At 38.9% G+C, this 18,042-nt stretch overlaps 1 long non-coding RNA gene across 1 annotated transcript in view; it reads left to right on the top strand.

Moving 5' to 3' along the window:
* Positions 1–17,705, top strand: part of LOC116476752 (uncharacterized) — a 322,923-nt gene extending 305,218 nt beyond the window's left edge. Inside the window, exon 3 of the long non-coding RNA XR_009215708.1 lies at positions 17,646–17,705. This is a non-coding gene — a long non-coding RNA (uncharacterized LOC116476752). The remainder of the gene's footprint in view (positions 1–17,645) is intronic.
* Positions 17,706–18,042: the final 337 nt, after the last annotated feature.

The raw sequence follows: 18,042 nt of genomic DNA, 5'->3' as shown, positions 1-18,042 counted from the left end.
AAGTCTCCAGAATTAAGTAAAACTTTGATTCAACAAATCATGAAGCCCTTTGAAGTTGAGAAGACTGGAGCAACACATGTTTTGGTTCCCTGCAACATTCTAGACACTGAGTATATCAATTAGGGTACAGGCAGGTTATAGAAACCACACTAGTTATTTTAAGATACAAAATTTAATGTAGGCAATTGTATAAACAAGTACTGGAAAACAAAAGGCAGAAAAGGAATCCTGTCTATGGAAATTAAGGCTCTCCATGCCCCGGTTATCTTTAAAAAGAAAATAGTATTAGCTGTTTTGTGTCCATGGGGGTGATACCAGGTCATTGCCTATTGGCTCCCTGTTTATTAAGTTTCTGAACCTTGTTTAGGTTCAGGGGAGACCACACCATGAATACCCCCTTTTTTTTGAGCAGGCTGTAAAATCTCAGCCTATATTCATTACTTTTTTTGGATCACCTTCTACCTTTTTTTAAATTTTCTTAAGTGTCTTTTTCATAAAGATAACATAGAGATAACTATTGAAGAAAGCATCTACTGACTCTAAGGGTAGAAATAAAATGAGAAAATGTCGGAGTTACTGGCACCTAACAACCTGTGATACAGATTTCTGAAGAAGGGGTCCTTTCCAGCTGCTAGCCTTTAGGAAGTTGAAGAGGGCCCAGCAGAACTCTAAGAACAGACTTTTCCTAGCTGATTCTGATACTTCAAATATTTGAGGTCACTGACAGCTAGAACTTGCATCTCTGAGACAGCAAAATGAAGCTGATCCTTGGAGCATGGGAAGAAAATTGGAAGTGGAATACATTGCTGCAGCCAGGGTGAAGAAATGTTGTTGGTGACACTAAAAGAAACAGCAAACAAAACCAGCCAGTGCAAGTTCCTTCTCCCTTCTCAAGACTTACATTTTTCACCCTATCATCCATCTCTGCAGAGTCTATCTGCGGGCAAATGGCAGGCGTGTCTGCAGAAAAGCAGCAGGGAAAGAAGTGTGGTTGGTACAGTTCCTGCTCTTTTATGGTAAGGCAGAATACAGAAGGGTGAGCCTTGAGTGGGGCCTCCGTGGCTTACTAACCAGCACACTATCTTGGGTGAGTGGGGTATAGAATGAACTGGAGAAGCAGGAGATACAGTACTTGCCCTCAAGAGAATGTATTTCTAAAAGCTCCTGTACTACTTTTGAGAGGTTAAATCAAGACGAAGAGTTGAGTTAGGCATGAAAGATTTCACGAAGGATGAAGAACTTCAAGTGGCAAAACTTATACGATGAGGAGAGAAACAAGAGTGGAGGTAATATGTGTTCCAGATAATATAAGTGGTTTATTTTTACTGGATTTACCCAACAAATTTATCTAACAATAACTAACCAATTTTGTTTCTAGTGTACACAGGGTCACAGAAAATTGTCCTAAGGGACAAAAAAAAAAAAAGACTGGATTTACCATTCTCTGGGAGGCACAGGGGGTGTAGCATAAGAAATTTAGAGGGTTTTCATTTCAAATTTTGCTTTGTCTTTCTAGGTCACTGAGTAGAGAAGAATAAAAGCTCATAATTTTCTAGTCTCTCTTTGGTTAGGAATTAAATGATAATCACATTGAGTTAGATAAAAATACAAATAAACCTTTACTTGAAAGAATGATGTAAGGAAAATCCTCATGTTCAAGAGATAAATTTAATTTATTTAACTATAGGACTAAATTATAATTCCTCATCCCAACTACCTCATGATCTAGACAGTTGAGTGGTCCAAAAGGAGCTTCATGTGGTATGAAGACCACTTAGGCATTGATTTATCAGGGTTAGTTTCATGCGTGTCCGTGTGAAGAGACCACCAAACGGGCTTTGTGTGAGCAACAAGGCTGTTTATTTCACCTGGGTGCAGGTGGGCTGAGTCTGAAAGAGTCCGCAAAGGGAGATAGGGGTGGGGCCGTTTTATAGGATTTGGGTAGGTAAAGGAAAATTACAGTCAAAAGGGGTTGTTCTCTGGCTGGCAGGGGTGGGGGTCACAAGGTGCTCAGTGGAGGAGCTTTTTGAGCCAGGATGAGCCAGGAAAAGGAATTTTACAAGGTAATGTCACCAGTTAAGGCAAGGACTGGCCATTTTCACTTCTTTTGTGGTGGAATGTCATCAGTTAAGGCAGGAACAGGCCATTTTCACTTCTTTTGTTGTTCTTCAGTTACTTCAGCCCATCTGGGCATATACGTGCAGGTCACAGGGGATGTGACGGCTTAGCTTCAGCTCAGAGGCCTGACATTCCTGCCTTCTTATATTAATAAGAAAAATAACATAAAATAGTATTGAAGTGTTGGGGCAGCGAAAAAAAATTTTTTTTTTTTTCTTGTAAATTTGTTTGAGTTCAGGGGACTGTTGTGGGGTGGGGGGAGAGGGGAGGGATAGCATTAGGAGATATACCTAATGCTAAATAATGAGTTAATGGGTACAGCACATCAACATGGCACATGTATACATATGTAAGAAACCTGCACGTTGTGCACATGCACCCTAAAACTTAAAGTATAATAACAATAAAATAAAAAAAATTTTTTTTGTGGGGGTGGTATAGAGAGATAATGTGTGATGTTTCTCAGGGTTGCTTCAAGCAGGATTGGGGAAGCATGGGAACCTAGAGTGGGAGAGATTAAGCTGAAGGAAGATTTTGTGGTAAGGGGTGATATTGTGGGGTTGTTAGAAGAAACATTTGTCATGTAGAATTGTTGGTGATGGCCTGGATACAGTTTTGTTCGAGTGTCTGCGAGCAACCTTTCACTGTTATTTTCAGGGCTGGGTATAAGTAAACAAGAAGAGGGCCTGGGAGGAGAGTCTGACGAGTACAGGGAAGGTAGCCAAGGATGGAGTGAAATACAGGGTAAGTGTCTTCCTAAGCAATAATTACTGCTAATGTTTTTAAGTTTGCCAGTATTGATAGAGGGCTTGTCTGTAATACGGAGCTGGAAGGCTCCAATTGTTTCAGTGATGTGTGTAGTTGGGCTTTGGAGATGAGGAGTAAATGAACATTGAGAAGGTGAAAAGTTACCTGGGGGAATTCCAGTGGGTCTTTGCCGAGAGATACATAAAGGAGTGGCCACAGGAATAGTAGTTTGTGTTGTGAAAGGTCCAAATATGGGGGGAGTAGAGTTGATGTAAGGAGAAAGGTTCCTTAAGCGCGGAGGAGGGCGGCAGCTTGCTGATGTGAAATGTCTGGGGGGGTCTTCCTGGACCTGTCTAGAAAGTAAATGAGTTCTTCAGGAGGGTAAAGGTGAGGGCTGTTAAAGGAAGTTCAGAGGTGTAGGGAGACAGGAGATGTTGCAAAGTCTGCATGTAAGGCAGAGACAGCTGTGTCGGAGCTGGAAGAAAGGGAAATACAAAGCCAGTGGTTGTTCGGTAAGGAAGGATTAGAAGGGGCTAGGAGAGAATGAGTAAGGTTGATAGTGTGGTGGAGATAGCTGGGGAGAGGTAGAGGGTGGCATAAGATTGGGAATGAGAATAAGAGTGAGTATAAAAGTAAAGAAGAGAACTTCATCAGGGTGAAAGTATTGAAGGGTCCTCTGCCAGCAAAGATCATCTATCCACTCGAAGAGGGAGTTAAGACTTGCCAGTCTTAGGTGGGGGCAAATCCCTGAGCTTGATGTGTAGGGAAGGGAGGGGGCCTGAATAATCCCTGAGGAGTAGTAGAATAGCAGATAGAACACTGAGAAGTGATTTCCTTGAGGATAGATTTCCATGATGGAAAGGAAATGAGAGTTTCTAAGAGGTGGGCTGGTGGCTTGTACTATAGCATAGCCTGCCTTTGCTGGTGTGTGGTGATTAGGCCTGGTAGAACTGCCATCAATAAACTAAATGTGATCAAGGTGAGGAACAGGGAAGAAGGAAATATGGGGAAATGGAGTGAATGTCAGGTGGATCAGAGAGATACAGTCATGAGGGTCAGGTGTGGTATCCGGAATAATGTGGGAGGCCGCATTGAAGTCCCAGCCAGGAACAATGGTAATTGTGGGAGACGCAACAAAGAGTGAGTATAGCTGAAGGAGCTGGGGAACAGAAAGTATATGCGTCGGGTATGAGGAAGAAAATAGATTTTGGAAATTATGAGCAATGCAGAGAGTGAGTTGAGCATAGTTTGTGATTTTGAGGGCCTCTAAAAATATTAAGGCAGCGGCAGCCACTGCACACAGACATGAGGGCTAGGCTAAAACAGTAAGGTCAACTTGTTTGGACAGAAAGGCTACAGGGCACAGTCCTGGCTCTTGTATAAGAATTCTGACCACACTAACCATGCCTAGGAAGGAAAGGAGTTGTTTTGTAGAAGGGATTGGAGTTTGGGAGATTAGTCGGACATGACCAGCAGGGAGAGCACGTGCGTTTTCATGAGAATTATGCTGAGATAGGTAACAGATGAGGAAGAAATTTGGGCTTGACTGAAGTAATGGGAGCTGTCTGTGAAGCCTTGCCCCATATAGCTCAGGTAATTTGCTGAGCCTGATGGGTGTCAGGGTCAGTCTAAGTGAAAGTGAAGAGAGGCTGGGCTGAAGGGTGCAAAGGAATAGTAAAGAAAGCATGTTTGAGATCCAGAACAGAATAATGGGTTGTGGAGGGAGGTATTGAGGATAGGAGAGTATGTGGGTTTGGCACCACGGGGTGGATAGGTATAACAATTTGGTTGATAAGGCACAGATCCTGAACTAACCTGTAAGACTTGTCTGGTTTTAGGACAGGTAAAATGGGGGAATTGTAAGGAGAGTTTATAGGTTTTAAAGGAGCATGCTGTACCAGGCGAGTGATAACAGGCTTTAATCCTTTTAAAGCATGCTGCGGGATGGGATATTGGAATTGATTTGGGTATGGGTGATTAGGTTTTAATGAGATGGTAAGGGGTGCATGATCGGTCACCAAAGAGCGAGTAGAGGTGTCCTATACTTGTGGGCTAAGGTAGGGAGATACAAGGGGAGGATGTGAAGGAGGCTTTGAACTGGGGAAAAAGGCGGCAATGAGGTGTGGCTGTAGCCCAGGAATAGTCAGGGAAGCAGATAATTTAGTTAAAGTGTCTCGGCCTAATAAGGGAACTGGGCAGGTGGGGATAACTAAAAGGAGTGCTTAAAAGAGTATTGTCTTAGTTGGCACCAGAGTTGGGGAGTTTTAAGGGGTTTAGAAGCCTGGCCGTCAATATCCACAGCAGTTATGGAGGCAAGGGAAACAGGCCCTTGAAAAGAAGGTAATGTGGAGTGGGTAGCCTCTGTATTGATTAAGAAAGGGATGGACTTACCCTCCACTGTGAGAGTTACCTGAAGATCGGCATCTGTGATAGTCTAGGGGGCTTCTGAGGTGATCGGGCAGCGTCAGTCTTCAGCTGCTAAGCTGAGAAGACCTGGGAAGGAGTCAGAGAGCCTGGGGCCAGCGTTCTGGGGCGCTGGGAGTGGCTGCCAGGTGAGTTGAACAGTCCAATTTTCAATGGGGTCCTGCACAGATGGGACATGGCTTAGGAGGAATCCTGGGCTGTGGGCATTCCTTGGCCCGGTGACCAGATTTCTGGCACTTGTAGCAAGCTCCTGGGGGAGGCAGGCTTGGAAGAAAGCCTGGCAGCTGCAGTTCAGGTGTTTCAAGTTCTTGTGTGCTGGAGATATGGCTGGGGTTTATCTCACAGTGGAGGCAAGGAATTGCAACTCAGAAATACATTGCTACTTGGCTGCCTCTACTTTATTATTGTACACCTTGAAGGCGAGGTTAATTGAGTCCTGTTGTGGTGTTTGAAGGCTGGAATTTAATTTTTGGAGTTTTATTTAATGTCGGGAGTGGATTGGGTAATAAAGTGTGTATTGAGAATAAGACGGCCTTTTGACCTTTTAGGATCTAGGGCTGTAAAGGGTCTCAGGGTTGCTGCCAAATGAGCTATGAACTGAGCTGTGTTTTTATATTTGATGAAAGAGCCTAAATGCTAACTGATTTGGGAGAGGTCAGATAAAGAAAAAGGAGCATTAACCTTGACTATGCCTTTAGCTCCAGCCACCTTTTTAAGAGAAAATTGCTGGGCAGGTAGGGGAGGGCTAGTCGAGGAACGAAACTGTAAGCTGGACTGGGTGTGAGGAGGGGAGGTGATAAAAGGATTATAAGGTAGAGGAGCAGAGGCTGAGGAAGAATTGGGACCTAGCTCAGCCTGGCAAGGAGCAGTGTGGGGAGGAGGGGAGAGGTCAGATGGGTCTGTAGAAAAGGAAGACTGGAAAGAGGAAAGACTCAGCGACGCTTGGGGTTAGGAAAGAGGGGCAGGCGGGAGGGAAAGAAGGAAGATTTGGGATGAGTTGCATTGCGAACAGACTAGGGAGGTACCGATGTGTAAAAGAATGCCTGGACGTCAGGCACTTAAGACCATTTGCCCATTTTACAAGAATTATTTAGATCTTGTAGGATAGAGAAATCGAAAGTGCCATTTTCAGGCTATTTAGAGCCATTGTCAAGTTTGTATTGGGGCCAAGCGGTGTTGCAGAAGAAAATAAGATGCTTAGATTTTAGGTCAGGGGAGAGTTGAAGAGGTTTTAAGTTCTTAAGAACACAGGCTAAGGGAGAAAAAGGAGGAATGGAGGGTGGAAGGTTGCCCATATTGAAGGCGGCAAGTTTAAAAAGAAGGGTAGAGACACGGAGAAGGGGGGTGGGAGCAGCCCTGGGCTGCAACGTGTGTGAGCAGCCAAAGCAGGCATCCCCACAATTGACTTGCCACCAAGGGAACGTGGGTGAATGATCAAGGCAGGCATCCCTGCGGAGATCAGACACCGATGGAACGTGGGTGAGTAATCAGAGAGGTGTCCCTGCAATGATTAAACCCCAAGGGAAGGCTGCCTTTCCGAGTCTGTGACTGACGCCGGAGTTTTGGGTCCATGGATAAAATGTGTCTCCTTTGTGTCTACCAGAAAATGAAAGGAATTGAAATTAAGAGAACGGAGAGATTGAAGTGTGGTCCCATGATTGAAAGGAGAAAGAGGTTGAGGGATAGGGAGGTTGGAGAAGATAGTAAAAAATGGCCGCTTACTGGATTTGAAATTGGTGAGATGTTGCTTGGGCTGGTCGGTCTGAGGACCCAAGGTCGTAGGTGGATCTTTCTCATGGAGCAAAGAGCAGGAGGACAGGGTATTGATCTCCCAAGGTGGGTCCCCCGATCCGAGTCACAGCATCAAATTTAATGCGCGTCTGTGTGAAGAGACCACCAAACAGGCTTTGTGTGAGCAACAAGGCTGTTTATATCATCTGGGTGCAGGCAGGCTGAGTCTGAAAAGAGGGTCGGTGAGGGGAGATAGGGGTGGGGCCGTTTTATAGGATTTGGGTAGGTAAAGGAAAATTACAGTCAAAGGGGGTTATTCTCTGGTGGGCAGGAGTGGGGGTCACAAGGTGCTCAGTGGAGGAGCTTTTTGAGCCAGGATGAGCAAGGAAAAGGAATTTTACAAGGTAATGTCAGCAGTTAAGGCAAGGACTGGCCATTTTCACTTCTTCTGTGGTGGAATGTCATCAGTTAAGGCAGGAACAGGCCATTTTCCCTTCTTTTGTGATTCTTCAGTTACTTCAGCCCATCTGGGCATATACGTGCAGGTCACAGGGGATGTGACGGCTTAGCTTCAGCTCAGAGGCCTGACAGACAGACCCCTCAGTATAGAGTCTTAGGAGACTAAGAGGAAGAAGAATATTTCCTTCTGTGCATCCTTTGTTTACATCATGCATCTAGTGAGCAATATTAGCTTTGTTAGTATAATTAATATACTTAAATATCAATTGTGTGAATTAAGAGCCCTTAAATATTTAGATATTGAACATGAAATTAGTCAAATCTCAAAGCACTTCAATGAAGTCATAAGTCTAATGTATCAAATTATTTTATATAATCCAAATGCCTTAAGCCACAAAAAGTATAACAGTTAATGCAAAAATTTTTAGAGTGCCTGCTTCAAAATATCAATACTGTGTGTTGTTTGTTTCATTATTTTCTCTATACTAATATGATTTTATATATCCCTGATGTTAGTTTTATTCATTTACGTCCACTAATTTCATCAATCCCCAGATCAAACAGAATATAATCTCAAACTAGCTGATAGTGCAGATTCTGTTTCATTGACCTATTCATTCTTTGTTGTGTTAAGGGATCTGTTTACATCTTCTAAGTAGATTGAAACCTGAGTCAGTGTTTATTGGTCTTGGATTCTTCTTAAATAAAAGTTCACTTACTAGATAAATGGTACTTTCCAAGTTTGTGCCTTGTTTCGGGATCTGGGGCTGACTCATCTTTGCTTCCATGTCAATAAAATACTGGCTAGAGAGTGGTGCACCTCAGTTAACAATTTAAGTGACTATTATTATTTTATAATGATTAGGGATATTCAGAAGTTTTATACTTGAGGAATTAGTGACTAAAGTTATGTAGACAACTTTCTTCTGAGGTTATACAGGTAATCTATAATTTTATTGCGTGTTGTTGATACTATATGACTTACTGTTTCTTGAAATCACCCGTTTTTTTGCTGAAACAAATAGAAAAATAAGTATATCATAATTTAAGAATATTGTATGTATTTAAATGATCTAAGTATCCACCTACTTACTAAATTAATTACTTATGGTTTAATGTGTTTGCTCTGCTTTTGTATTGAATTTTCATATTGTAAGGTTTATTTGAAATTTTTTATTTTTTATATAATCATAAACTCATGTTTTTTCATAGGTTCAACTCAATTTTATTAATTATAATTAAAATTCATTTATTGATGCATACATTATTACAACTTATCTTTTGGTAACCACATTTAACTAAATTGTGTCTTTTAAGATACTGCTCAGAAAAGTGTAAAATCATTTTTGATTTCTGGCAACAAGAAGATATTCTGAGTTCATCTTGCCTTTCTTTTTCTATTCCAAAGCATGGGATCATCTCCAAAAAGATTTAATTCCATTGAATGCAAAATAAATTCAAAGACTAATTTCAGGATGCTACAAACACATACCAGATTGTTCTACATGAAAGCTTTTATGGGTGAAACTTCCATGATGCCAGACATTAGCGAGACACCTAGGAAGATTGATCATTAAGGTCATGAGTCCATATGAATTTTCCAGTTTAACCACAAGTTAGTATTATTTTAAAAAATATCCTGATATGAATATACACTTCCTCATCAATGTGCTTGGTGAAAATCTAACATGCTGTCTCTGTTATCTTCTAGGCTCAGAATGCTGCATTTGCCAGCACATTGTGCACAGAGCCATCTCACTGTGAATGATTCCCAGTCACTATGTTCATAATTCTAGTATTAAAAAAAATAAAATAGAGAGGTTGCAGGAATGGGAATATTCACTTTGACATGATTAGGGCACTTTCCCATGCAGATAGACATATGATGGAAGCCAAATCCAAACCAGAAGGCAGTTCAGTGAACGTGGAATCAAAATGAGAATAGTTAGATTAGATAAGTCTTTCAGGCTGGCATATATTCATAAATATAAACCACAACAGAATTGGCCTTGCCAATAGGACTAATATAGATAAGTTAATAAACATAAGGCCACAATCTTTTGGACAGTTCTAGAATGGTCACTGTCAAAATCAGCATAGGCATTGAGAGTCAATAACCAAGAAAACCCCATATAAGCTTGAATCAATAATGAGAAATGTGCAACAAGAAGAAAAAAAATTAAAACAGTACAACTGAAAATGGTAGACAGATTGGAGGGCAAGAAAAGTTGATTCAATATTTCTTCTGCAGTATGGCTCAGATATGAGAAATAATTTTAACTCAGCACTTAAACAAAAATTCTTGAATATGTTACCAGTATCAATTGTAGCATCAAGGGCAAAGTTTCTCGTTCTGGAATACACGGGGCTGAAGTCTTAAAGATCTTGTAGCTTATTATGTTTGGCTGAATGTATGTCACAAAACTTTAACCATCCAGTGAGAATGAAAGCAGGCATGTTTGGGCAAGCGTCATTTGCAACAAGGTCCCATTGTTTGTCTTGTTTTGAATTCATTTCAGATGCATCTGTTTATTACAACTATAAAATATAGTCATAGGAAGTAACTAGGAAGTGTAAATGATTGCTAATCTGTGACCAAGAAAATACATAGGCCTGAGTTTAACATGATTTTTAGCTTGTTTATTCAATAATTAAATAATTATTCATTCATTTTTCATTGACCTACTTGAATAAATAAGGCATGAGGCATTTCTTTAATTAGTTCACAATATAAGAAGAATGGTCTATTCATTAATGAATATTAAATGATGGGTTGGATAATAGAAATATGTATATACCAAGTTGGACAGAGGCACAGAGGAGAAGTAATTACAATCAGTTAAATGAGTCAGAGAAGATTCAAAGAGAAGTGTATATTTAAATTGTAGCATGAAAGAAAGATAGAAGTTAGCTAGTATGGAAAAAGTAAGGAATTTCAGGGATGGTAACATAAAATATGGCATGGTTGAGTATATACAAGTCATGAAATATGTGTGGACAGTTCTGTCTATGTAGGGGATAAGAGAGATGAAGCTGGAGAAGACAGTAATAAGAGTTTGAAGGCCTAGCAAAGTATACTGATGATCAACAGTTAAAGTAAAAATCACCCAAACTTCACAACTCTCTAATGATATACACTGTAGAGCCAAGACGAGAGTGCTAAATATTTATATAGTGTTAACAGTTGACAAAGCATTTTTTTTTTTTTTTGAGATGAAATTTTGCCCTTGTTGCCCAGGCTGGAGTGCAATGGCATGATCTCGGCTCACTGCAAACTCCGCCTCCCAAGTTCAAGTGATTCTCCTGCCTCAGCCTCCTGAGTAGCTGGGATTACAGACATGTGCCACCATGCCTGGCTAATTTTGTATTTTTAGTAGAGGTGAGGTTTCACCATGTTGGTCAGGCTGGTCTTGAACTCCTGACCTCAGGTGATCCACCTGCCTCCGCCTCCCAAATGCTGAGATTACAGGCGTGAGTCACCATGCCCAGCCAACAAAGCATTTTAACATAGCTTAAGTTTCTAATCCTTATAAAATTTCCATAAATTAGGAAAAGGTAGCCAGTTGTTACTTTTTCATATGACAAGGCAACTGTCACTCAGAGATTCCAAGTGAGGTATTGAATTTCATACAGTAATAGGATGACCCATGAAAATTATCCATATTATCTGACATTAGGTCCTAGTATTGTCACCACTTTGCTATTAATACACCTACCACTACCCTCTGTAGGCTTTTGAGGTTTTAGAGACAGTTATTGCAGATCTTACAGTTTGCTGACTTATAGATAAAGTTTGTTCTTAGTGGTCCCTATTGTCTTTTACTACCATGAATTGTCCAGTTGTAATGTTCTAGGATTATGTCTTCCTCTGTCTTGCACTCCTGCATCTGTAGAATTTATTGTGTATTTTAATCACCTGAAACTCATAAAACAACTAATTGTATATCACTTAACTTTGTGTATTATATAGCTTTAAAATAGTGCAAGTGTACTGTAGTTTAGAAATGGACCCTAAGTGAGCAACCATTCTCATAGATAACACGAGAATCTACTGAACATTTTTTTCCCCAGTTATTTAAACCTAGTGACTAAGCTGGCACAGCAATCACATCGACTCTCCAAAAACAGCCGAGACCAGCAAGGAAGCTGAGAAAGTGAATATGAGCTTCTAGTACATTGCTGAATCTTTACTCCAGATAGATGGCATCAGTGTTACCTGGATGCCCCAACAGGTAGCTTTGGCACATATGGAAAACACAGACCTTCATTCAAGAGCATGTTGCAATGCTTCCCACTTTGTACAGCCCTTTTACAGTTAGTTTCTACATCCTTTGCCACAGAGAAACTGTATATCTTTTGGTTTTCTTTCAATTTAGTCCTTTCAATTACATCATCATTTTTAATGATGTCTGTGTTTTAACATGAAAGCTTCCTGAAAATCATATTGGTAGAATATATCAAGTTGCTATTATATAACAATCTATCCTAAAGAAACATTCTAAAGTGCTAACAAAAAGTCTATATACAAAAATGTTCAGTGAAGTGTTATGATCATTGAAATTAGAAAAAAAAAAACAGCTTGATTACATAGTCTATGCTTAATCAGTATCTTTTGAATGAGTAAGTTTAATGGCATGAAACATTTCTTCTCTTGGATTGCTTATAGAGTGCACCCTATGCCTTCCTAAAAAGCCAACAACTATTATGCTATGATATTTTAATCATCCATCAAATGCCACACTCTATATGGGAATGGGTGATACCATACTATATAGGTTAAACAACATCCTTTTTAATGTGTGTCTTCTTAAAAAGACAATGCCTTATCATAGGGATAACAAGTATATGTTAGAGCCTGAACTGAGTTATTTTTCTCACACCCACAAACAGTATCACTATAGTCATGTATTGCATAATAACATTTCAGTTAATGATGAAATGCATATATGACTGTAGCCCCATAAGATAATAATACGATATTTTTACTATACCTTTTCTACTTTTAGAAACACAAATTACTTAGCATTGTGTTGTAATCGCCTACAGTATTCAGTACAGTAACATGCTGTACAGATTCATAGCTTGGAAGCAATAGAGTTTACCATGTGTGTATTAGGCTATACCATCCAGGTTTGCATAAGTGTTCTCTATAGTGTTTGCATGATACAAAGTCGCATAATGAAGATGCATTCCTCAGAAGGTATCCCCGTCATTAGGTGATGCATGACTATAATTCTACTGCTTGTTTCTGCCAAGCCCAGATATAGCCTTTTAATCCATTGCAACAAAGGTCTCAAGGATTGACTGGTCAATAGGAGTTCCATATATGATAAAATGGATTTACTATAAATTAGTGACTGTAAATGATATGAATGACACATCCCTCTTCAAAACAGTCTGAAGGTGAATTTAAGATAATTTCCACGTCAGTCACATTCAGAATTTCACATCCATGAGACAAAGCTTTGAGCTATGAAGATCTATAATTAAATTCTGGCTCTACTACTGAATGTTTTCTGTACTTATGTAAGTCATCTAACTCTTTTGGATTTTGCCTTTTTGATAAAATAATTAAAATAAATGGTCATTCTACCAAGTTTTCTACAAAGACTACAAATGTAGTCTACTACCTTCTACAAAGTAATTCTACCTTTATGGGAGTCAAATAAACATGAGCTTTGGAAACTTAAGGCATTGTGCAAATGTGTGATCCCTATTTTTATTAATACCCATTTAGCAATTAATAAATAATATGGGACTTGTTAGTGCATTCCCATACTAGGGCAAAATTTTGAAGACACAAAGTATACTAGAATACATACTTTGTCACTGGAGGGATTTATTCCGTGTGTGTGTGTGTGTGTGTGTGTGTTTTAATGTTGTTATCATTAATGATGGTCTCTAAACTGCCTAATGGACATAGTAGTAGTTCAAGCAAGTAATGGTCAATTTTAATAAAACAGGCTGTTTTGATTGTTTTATTTAAAAATCAAAACAATCAATGTAGTCATTTGACATTATATGAAACCACTATATATAACATTATGATATTTGTATATAATTATATATAAACATTAAATATAAAAACAAAAACAAATACATAAACAATAGTAGCTCTCACTTTATTGCTATAATGTAATCTTATGGTTATGTTTATCTTTTTTAGTTTACCAGTAAGAGAGGTTGTAAGAAGGAGGCATATTAAAATCAAATGTCGGCCGGGCGCGGTGGCTCAAGCCTGTAATCCCAGCACTTTGGGAGGCCGAGGCGGGCGGATCACGAGGTCAGGAGATCGAGACCATCCTGGCTAACACGGTGAAACCCCGTCTCTACTAAAAATGCAAAAAAATTAGCCGGGCGTGTTGGCAGGCGCCTGTAGTCCCAGCTACTCGGGAGGCTGAGGCAGGAGAATGGCGTGAACCCGGGAGGCGGAGCTTGCAATGAGAAGAGATCGCGCCACCGCACTCTAGCCTGGGGGACAGAGCAAGACTCCGTCTCAAAAATAAATAAATAAAAAATAAATAAATAAATAAAATAAAATGTCCTCTTTGACTGTCACATCTTGACCTCCCAATAAGGTACTTTGTCTAAGTGATGCCATGTGTTTTAGTTAATGCTCCATTCACTCCATTTCCCATAGCAGTGTGCACTGACTTATGTCAGTTCCAGCCATGCTTCTTCCACCCACGAGGCAGAGTTTATGTAAAGTACTGGCATTTTTTTGACTTTCTGTTGCTGAGGCTGTAACCTAAAACATAAAAATAAAATTAGAAAATCTAAAAGAAAACATAGGAAAATATATTTACAATCTTGGGATGGCAAAAGTTGTTTAGAAAGGGAAACTATGACTAATAAACTGATTAGAAATAGGATTTTGGGCTTTGTCAGAAATAAAAAAAATAAAAATAGTTATTTAATGATAATTAAACAGTAGATTTAGAGAAATAAGAAGGCTGTGTGTGTGCATGTGCATGTGCCTGTGCATGTGTGTGTGTGTGAAGCTTGCTGACTGGGAATATCTATATCTGTATACACATTTATATACACAATCATTATATATAATATATATAATTATATTTAGAATATTTAAACAAATCCTACAAGTTAAAAAGACAAAATGAATTCAATGCTTAAATGAGAAAAACATTTGAATATAGAAACTTCACAAAAGAAGGTATATGAAGGAAGAATAAGCTCATGAAATGATGCTCAACATGATTAATTATCAGGAAAAATGCAAATTAAAACCACAATGAGATCCCATTTCACACTTAGGAAAATAGCTAAAATTAAAAAGACTCTAAACAAAAATTGGCAAGAATAGCTGAAACTCTTGCTACTGCTGATAGGACTATCAAATAGAGTAGCTACTTTGGAAAACTGGTGGGTTTTTTTTTTGAAAATTAAAAATAAGCCTACTCCAATCACCCAATTATACTCCTAGTTCTTTACTAAGGAGGAATGAAAATGTATGGCCATAAAACAACTCGTACAAAATATTTATAGCGGCTCTAATTGTATTAGCAAAAACAACACAAAAATATTAGAGCCATCCAACATCCATCAAATGGATAATAGACATACTTATATGTGTATAATTTATAAAATACTCAAGAAGCAAAAGTAATTTATGGTGACACAAATTAGAAAAATAGTTGCCTGTGGAGAGGGTGAAGATTAGTTGAAAGAGGACATGAAAAAACTTTCTAAGGTAATATAAGTGTTCTATAACTTCTTTAGGTTGTTGGATACACACATATACTTTTCCAAAACAGTAGCTTTTAAAATTATGACCTGTGCATTTCACTGTACATAAAGTATACTTTAAATAATCATATTACCATGTGAGCCATAGAAGCAGTATTAGACCAGAACTCCAAGACATTTGTTATTAACTTGACTCTTTCACTTAACTACAATTTTGATCTTAGAAAGTAATTAATTCCTCTGTATCTCTGTTTCTTCATTTAAGGGTTTTAAATAATCGATTTGTAAGAGCCCTTTATTTGTAGTCTCTTTGAGTACAGGAACAATATTTATCTGTTCACAACTGTGTCCTGAATAGCTTATACAATGCTTGGTTTTTATAGTATTTGTGCATTTTTTTCATGAATTGAATTTGATGAAAATGTCACGTCTGTATGATTAGGCTGTTAGCTAACTAGTAATTCAGAACTCTCCTTTACACCTCTTATAGTAACTATTGTAACATTTTCCAAATTAAAAGCACTAAATATTTGTTTAATGCTGCTGCTTCTAATTCATAATTTTTCCAGTTCTCATATATATTTGAAAAATTTGAAGTTATAGTTTCTATCATGTCAGCTCTCATAAGCATCTAAATTTCGCAAATGTATGTATGTATGCGAACATTTATTTCAGATCTTGAGTCTAACAGCCGTTTTAACCTAATCATTCATACTACTTAAAGCACAATATTAACATTTCATCTTTCATATGAGGCGATATTAATTGCAGATGAGATGATTATGATTTGGGATGCTTTTGATATGTTTAGACAATGACAGGTCAATGAATGGTGTGATATTTAGAAACAAATAATTAATGATCAACAATATATCTTGCCACTGAACACACTAATTAGAAAAAGAACCTTAAATCATGGTTAGAGATAGAAGATACCTTAGAGATCACTGGATAGAACTACTCCCTCCACAGCTTCAAAGCAAGGTTATGTCATTTCCCCATGATCAGAGAGTGAGCCAGGAATAGAGGCTGTCAAGGGACCCTAGAGTGCATTCCTTCCACCAACTTATGCTCCCTTCTTGGTTCCCTTATTTCATGACCCCAGCACATAATCTATTATTTTACTATTTTATTCAGTGACAATAAGTACTTGGCCTTCTTGCTTCCAGTTTGTTTCCCCAGGTCATACTGTCCATGACAGACATAACTAATAAATGATGGGTTTCCTCTTCATTGAGCCTGGACTTAGCTTCATTAACCCTTTCAGCAAAGCAGGACAGCGCCATTTTTGGAGTAAGTTTGCAAAATAAAACCACAGTATATACTTTTGAGAAGTTATTGAAAAAGTACTATTTTCTCTACCAATGCATCTTATGGAGTATCGGCTCTGTAGATAATATTAAAACCAAAATACCTTTTTTCTTAAAAATGAGCCTTTATGTATTTTTCTTCATGGAGTATACTTTTATTGATTATTTATGAGAAATTTTGGTTCTGTGGAAGTAGTAAGTGTAAATAAAATAAATTTCAAAAGAAGAGATAATCAGCTAGATACAGTTAAGGAGATGCTTCATGAAAAGAGCTCCTTGAAGAATTAATGAGTAGAATTAGCACATCTAGAGATCTAGGGAAAATATAAGCAAAGTCACAACAAGAGCAAAGCCTGAGATAAACATGAGGTGGTGGTGAAAATAATCTACTTTGATGATAAAATACTATATGTGTTACCTGTCTGTGGGAAAATAATAGAGATTAGACTAAAACTGCAGCCATATTGTAGAAGGCAGTGAATACATGGGAAGATTTGGAGCAGAAAAATGATGACTGGAACCTCCTTAGGAAACTTAATGTAGCAAAACATGTGAGAAACATGGATTGGAGAATAATTAATGAACCATGTGGAATTTACGTGTGGCCATTTTTTTAGGCATGTAAAACAAAAAAAGCCTTGTTTTGGTCAGAGCAGTAACTATCTTCTCACTGGAAATGGAATATGAGACTTCTTTCTGTCAGTCAGAAATTAGACTGGAGGAGCCAGGCTCTGCAGCTCACAGCTGTAATTTTAGCACTTTAGCAGACCAAAGTGGGAGGATCACTTGAGGCTGGGGGTTTAAGATCAGTGCCTGGGCAATGTAGCGAGACCTTATCTCTATAAAAAATAAATTTAGCCAAGTGTGGTAGCATGCACCTGTAGGCTCAGCTACTCAGGAGGCTGAGGCAGAGAAATCAATCACAGCCAGGAATTTGAGGTTACAGCATGCATTGATCACACCACTGCTCTCCAGCCTGGGTGACAGAGCAAAACCCTATCTCTGAAAAAAAGAAAAAGAAAAGTAAAAACATTAGGCCGGAGGCAGAGGACAATATTTAGGCATGAAATTCGTGCCCTGTTGTGACCAGCCTTCCAACAGTTGATTGCTTGAACACTTAGATACCTAGTCTTTCTCCTCCTCTTCGAGGCCTCTGTGCTCTTTCCCCTGTGGAGAATAACTACCATTTCACCCATTGTTTGCCTGGACCACACCTTGTTATGACCATAACCCTCAGTCAGACTCAACCTTCCTTCAAGATCTGCAGGTCAGTCAGCTCCCCCAGCACCAGTCCTGTTTTCAGTAAGCAAGTCCAAGCCCGAGGCCTTCCTTCCCTTCCCTAAATTGTTGTGAGGAAGCAGTCAGTATCAGACTGAAGTCTGCGCTACAAAAAAACCTGCTACTGTTATGCCAACACACCAGGAGGGTTAGGTCCTCAAAGGGTGATTAGGGGTGGGTATAATAAATAACTAAGTGTATGTTTCTTGCCTTTCACAATGTACTACACAGTTTGATATGAAGCTATATGGGATGTTCACAAATTTTG

The sequence above is a fragment of the Hylobates moloch genome, unplaced genomic scaffold (assembly GCF_009828535.3).
Source record: "Hylobates moloch isolate HMO894 unplaced genomic scaffold, HMol_V3 SCAFFOLD_11, whole genome shotgun sequence".
Classification (NCBI taxonomy): Eukaryota; Metazoa; Chordata; class Mammalia; order Primates; family Hylobatidae; genus Hylobates; species Hylobates moloch.
The sequence above is the reverse complement of the archived record's forward strand: the minus strand, read 5'-3'. Positions and strand labels throughout refer to the sequence as shown.